Source organism: Bidens hawaiensis, unplaced genomic scaffold (assembly GCF_021521415.1).
Source record: "Bidens hawaiensis isolate Kalapana, Puna unplaced genomic scaffold, B.hawaiensis_p1.1 tig00028183_1, whole genome shotgun sequence".
Lineage (NCBI taxonomy): Eukaryota > Viridiplantae > Streptophyta > Magnoliopsida > Asterales > Asteraceae > Bidens > Bidens hawaiensis.
In genome coordinates this window covers 299,859-306,191 of record NW_027494584.1, presented here as the reverse complement: position 1 = coordinate 306,191, position 6,333 = coordinate 299,859, and the positions used below count along the sequence as shown (strand labels likewise).

The window sequence follows — 6,333 nt, the reverse complement described above, 5'->3', positions numbered from 1 at the left end:
TGCTGACCTTCAGTAAATATAGAACCATTTTTGAGCACATAATTTTTTTCACCCATTTTAAAAAATAACCCACATAAATTATATACATGAAGAAACACTAAATATACCAGGGTCGGAGCCATGTCGATGTTCTTCGGCTTTGAACATGAACGAAGCCATACCCCAATCTTCTTCTCTGGTTGATCCGGGCCTGTCATGAAAGAGTGGGGGAGTGGAGGTGATTGCCAAAAGTTTTCTATTATTCACAAACATAAAAATTGATGGAGGCCAAGAGTCCCCTAAAATGAGAGGAGAAGACCCCTTATATAGGGAGCTCCATGACACCACATGAAACCCTAACTGTAGTGGGCCAAGCCCAGTTAGGGGTTACCTCACATCAACCTCGGGACCATTCGGACAAGGTTAGTAGAGAATAACAATATAACAAATAAAACACGTAATGCAATAAGTAAAGGTCGTACCATGGGTTCAGGACCCTACCTCCACATGTCCCCAGTCTAGTGCTACTCCTGTGCGTGCAAGCTTTTAGGTGAAGCTCTAGACTTATGAGACTGTGAATACCACGAGTGCACTAGTTAATCCAAATGGCATAACTATGAACTCGTAATGTCCATACCGAGTACGAAAGGCGGTTTTGGGAATGTCATATTCGCGAACATGCAATTGATGATAAACCGAATGAAGATCGGTTTTGGAGAAACAAGATGCAACTTGGAGTTGATCAAAGATGACGTCGATTCTAGGTAAAGGGAAACGATTTTTAGTGGTGAGTTTATTATCTCATGGTAGTCGATACACATGTGAAACGAGCCATATTTTTTTTCTCTAAAAGAACGAGTGCGTCCCAACGAGAGGAGCATGGTCGAATAAATCCCTCATCAGAGAGTTGTTGGAGTTGGTTTGCTAGTTCTTGCATTTCCGAAGGAGCTAGATGATAGGGAGCCTTGGCTGACTCGAAATTGAATTCGACGGTTGGATGGAAGATCTAAGACATCGCCGGGAAAAAAGTCAGGAAAATCACAATCAACATGAATGTCTTGGATTTTATTTCTTCGGGGTCTTATGTCACTGCCTGATTTAGTAACGGAACATACTTTTGACGCACATACTTTTGAGATTGAGAGCACAACATGAGATTGAAATTTTTGGGAGATGTTTTTCCAAAGATCTTGTGTGTTTTATCGTTGGTGAGCGGAATTCGGATAAACTTTTCATAACAAACAACTTCGGCACGACGCAAGGCTAACCAATCCTTTGTGCTTCTCGACATAATCTCAGTCTAGTATGATCATACGCCAGTCGTTAGCCTTTGTGCTTCTCGACATCTCAGTTATACTTGCTCATTTGGTTAATTTGTTATTCTCTTATGACTTGTTGCAACTACATATTTTTGTTATATACTATATGTACATTTAAACTGGTGTGTTTCTCACTCAACCTTGTGTTGATAAACTATATTATTTTCAACGCATATGCAGGTTATCGTGTGACGTGATTATCAAGATTGTTTGAAGCAACATAGGATGCATGTTCGAGAAAAGATACAAGAACTTAATTTTGGATGTTTAATTTAATTGTTTATTTATAACATTTATGTACATGAATATTTGTTTGAAATTATTAAATAGTTATTAAAACTTATAATGTTGCTTGATAGTAACCTTTGAAAAGCTGTGAGCAATCAGTTCGCCCCGGCATTTCCACCGTAGGTTGGGGTGTGACAGATGATGCGACACGCCTCATCGAGGACGATGAGTCCAAAGGGGGGTTGTTTGTAATACCCTTGTCAAACACAACATTGTCCCACTCTTAGGCAAATCCCACATCGGCCGTGGACAAGAGAGATCCTTGGTTCATAAGTAATGTCCTGCCTCTTAACATCACCTTCGCGTTTTGGGCTTAGTTAGCTATGTAGCACATGAAAACTCCACGGTTAAGCGCGTTTAGATGGAAGTAGTACTAGGATGGGTGACCACATGGGAAGTCTCTACCTGGGCAACCAAAAACAAAGCCGTGAGTTCTCGGATGGGCAACCCATCGGGGACAAAGCGGATAATATTGATGGTACGAGAGGCCGGGATGTTACAATCGCAATCCAACCAAAGAGCCAACCAGGAACGATCCTTCGTTTTGATAAGGATCTAAGGGTCAGAACTTGCGCTATGTCACCAAACACACCCATGGGGAAGAAGGGTTTATCTCAGAATACTTGATGAGCATAAAGTTCATATGATATTACAAGAATCCCAAGTTCTCTTGCTATTTCTGCAATCTTTGATCATTCAAGAACAAAAAAAATATATCTTGATAAGAAGACAACATAATAAATTAAAACCGCAAGATTGTATGTATTCCTTTCGCCATAAAATAAACGAGTATTACTGATGTCATATTTGCCGGTGAAGGTGGTTTCAGATGAGTAATTAATCTGTCATAAACAGACCTACACCGACAAACCTATGAAATATTTAGCGAAAAACCAATTTGAAATCTTGTCATTTGTTTAATGACGGATTATCAACAGATATTTCATCTGCAAGATGCCACCAAAACCGACAAAATCTGTATTTTACTCATGTGTCTGTTGTCAATCTGTCAGTCATTTTTCTAGGGTTAAGTCCATCGGAGAAAATTTGTTTTTCATAATTGTGAGTCAGCAATACTCGTTTGTGTGGTAGTGTGTATAGAATCAAGGATTATGACCAGTGATTTTACCTTTTTAGACGATCAAATGTGTAAACATTCCCACTAGGATTCCCGGGGTTTATTACAACAATAGCAACAGTTTTACGGTCTGCCAATGTTTTGATACCATCGAGGTCAACTTCCCATCCTTTCTAGGGGAGGAGATCAAAATGGCGAACCTCGAGCGGGCTAAATCTTGCTTGGGCTTCATATACGGGATAGTTCGGTCTGGGAAAGAGTATATTGGCATCTGGGCGAGCAAGAACTGAAAGCAAGATTTCGATTGCATGGTTTCCTCTAGCGGTTAGGAAAACATCATCAGTTTCTATCTTGTATGGAAGATCTTTTGACAGATGCTCAACAATTGCACTTTTAATTAATGTTAATGAACAAATTCATATTATGCATATAATCAAAGGGATAATATGTAATTTTTCAATGATTCAAGATCTTTCGTAGTTATAATTAAATAGAGATTTCGTAGATTCCATTTCTTAGTAACCGAGCCCGTTAAGAAACCGACTAAATGTGTTTTTAAGGGTTGTTATTCTACAAAGGCCAACAAAAATGAGAAGTCTGAGAAAGCATAATTAACTTACATGTGCCAAGTATAGACCAAATAAACAAGAGTATAAAAGTAATAGTACACATTTTCTCTCTCCAGATGCAAGTCACATATTAATTCCTCCATTATTTTTAAAATGTCTATATCTTTTTCATGTGATATTTTTAAAAAAAATTAAATTCACCATAATAACAAGTGTTTTTTATCTTTAATATGAGTATGATTTTGTTATATAGAAAAATTACGTCATTGTGTCTTTCAATTGATCATTGTGTTTTTTTTAAATACTAATAACCCTGTTGTGTAATAATCAATGTTGTAAAAGTAGGTTTACAATGCCGAGTACTCCCCGAGTACTCGCTACAAGGTATGACACTGATGAGAGTTTCTTTAACTCCGCCTAGTTACTAAGAATCGATCGAATGGGGTCAACCTCGACCATAATCACATCTAGTCGGTTAACTTGTGCCGATTTTAACTTAAAAAATAAAACATATTTCATATTTCTATAATATTAAAAAAAGGATATCACTTTTTTTTAACTGACAATTAAATAATTTTAGAATAATTTAGTATTTAAAAATGTATTTATCTTACTTATATTAATATTCACTTATTTTGTTATAAATATTTGCAAACTTATAATATTTGACATATATATAGATCCAAAAGTTAATTTTCTTTATATTTACCATTTCCGAGTACTCTACGAGTACTTCCCAAGTACTCCGAGCACACCCAACTCTCCAGTCGGCCGCTTAGCGACTTTTGCAACCTTGATAATAATATGTAAATATAATAAAAAATACCAATAAATTATCTAATGCATAAAACCCAATGATGAATACATATTACACAATAACCTGAAACGTTAACACAATAATGAATACATATAACACGATGGCATGAAACGTAAGACACAATGGTAAATACATAAAACACAATGACCTAAAAGCAAAACACATTGGGATCTACATATTACTCAATGACTTGAACGTAAGACACTAATACTATTTTTCTCAACTTAAGTGAATGCTGAGCTCAATGACTATAACACAATCATAAGTAGAAAGACAAATGTTGAGCATAAAGACACAATGACGAACAAAAAGACACAATGATGTAATATTTGTTTTAATTTTAATCTTTAATATGAGTACTAATTGAAAATCACAATGCCCAAAATCTATAACACAATGCATACAAAAACTCAATTAAAAAACACAATGGCAACCAAATAACAAAATAAAAAAAAATATGATATTCATTATAAAGGTAAAAAAATGTTTGTTATTATGGTAAAAAAAATTCTAAAAAAAGGTCGTATGAACAAGTTATAGACGTTTTAAATTGATGGAGGAATTAACAGGTGCATTGCTTGTGGAGAGAGAAAGTAATCATAAGTGGGTCTTACCTTCATGTCATTCTCATCAATTTTTTTCTTAAATTAATCTTCACAATCCAAATTTAAAATCAATGGATTAAATTTTTTCTCACCATTCTCATTTTTATTGTGCTTTGTATTTTAACTTTACCCGTGTTTTTAAAAGTCGATATTTTGGGTTTGGTTTCTTTTTTATATTAACCAAAAATTGAACTAAATTAAAAGAAAAAAATTTAAGTCATTTATAAGAAATTAATTAATAGTATACCCAAAAATTTTGGATCCAATTATCAAATTATCATTAGTTTTAGCTCAAGTTCACTCTTTTTTGTTTCATTTTGAATATCTCATTGAATGTGAATCAAGTTTCAGAATTGTTTCAATTAGGTTCACTCATGCATATTTTTCCCAAATCAGATCACTAAATCTTCAAATAGAGTCTCACCGATTTTTTTGCGCGTCAAAAAAGAAATGGAGGATAATATGTGAGGTCGGAATTTGCAATATATGTAGTTAAATTTAAAAAACACTAAAAAACCTTAATTACGGAGTATGTTAAACTTCAAAAATAAAAAATATAATTCACATCACAACTCAACTCAACATAAAAAAACAGATAATATGTGAAACAAAAAAGAATAAAAGGCTAAAAACATGTTAAAACATTTAATTAAATAAAATATGAAAGTTGAGTGACTTAATTTGAACACATTTTAAAGTTGAGAGACCTAATTAGAACACTTTTAAAACTTGATTATTATTATTATTATTATATGAAATTACCCCCACATATATTCATCCCAAACTTTTCAAACACAAAATTAAATATCGAAAGGTTTTTGAAACCCAAAACCGACCTATGCACACACCCCAAATCTGTCTTTGGAGAAATGCTTGGGGATTGGCTAACAGCGTGCAATTTTGTGTTCTTTATTATTTACCGTGCCCTTTTAAGAAAAAAGAATTAAATAGAGGCATGATATATTTAACCTTCTTGCAGGTTCAATTCCAACACCAGCCGGATAATAATTGAACTTAGCCGATCGAACGGATTCCACTAGAGCAACTTCAACCGATATAGAAGTCCGAAAGCAAAGATAAACCGAGGGATCACCATGTCCTAGTTGAATCATCGGTTTCCCAGATCGTTTTTCATAAATGTTTCCTATGATGGATTCGAGAATGTTCCTGATCGTTTTTCATAAATGTTTCTCTTCAAAACCCCATTTTAGCTTCCCCATTTTTCCTTGATTTTTTCATTTGGTTATGTTTACAATGGTGTGATTTTTTCATTAGTATAGCTAAGTAAGTATGGATATCGAACCCACAGACTCTTTAAATTATCTAAACTAACTAATTATACTCAACTGATTGACACGACCATTTATTATTATTAAAGGGGGATTTTAATTTAATCAATATTAAACTAAATAAAACAACTAATTAAGAAAAGACAAATAACAAATCACAAGAGAAACAAGTTTGACTGACGTCAGATGTTGATGAAAAACCACCTAGGCTGGAATCCCCAATGTTTAAGTTATCAATTAATCGGAAAATGCTTGTTATGGAACTAGGATCATAAAATAGTCACTTAAAAGAAAACCCGAACATGACCCTTGACCCTTCTCAAGAAGACACCTATGGGTTTCTAATAAGTTTTGAAACACACCAGATTATATATTAAACTCCCTTATGG

At 34.2% G+C, this 6,333-nt stretch overlaps 1 pseudogene; it reads right to left on the bottom strand.

Annotated features, from left to right (window-relative positions):
• Nucleotides 1-2,711: 2,711 nt before the first annotated feature.
• On the bottom strand, nucleotides 2,712-5,875 carry LOC143576461 (nicotianamine aminotransferase 1 pseudogene; annotated as a pseudogene).
• Between the last annotated feature and the right edge of the window lie 458 nt (nucleotides 5,876-6,333).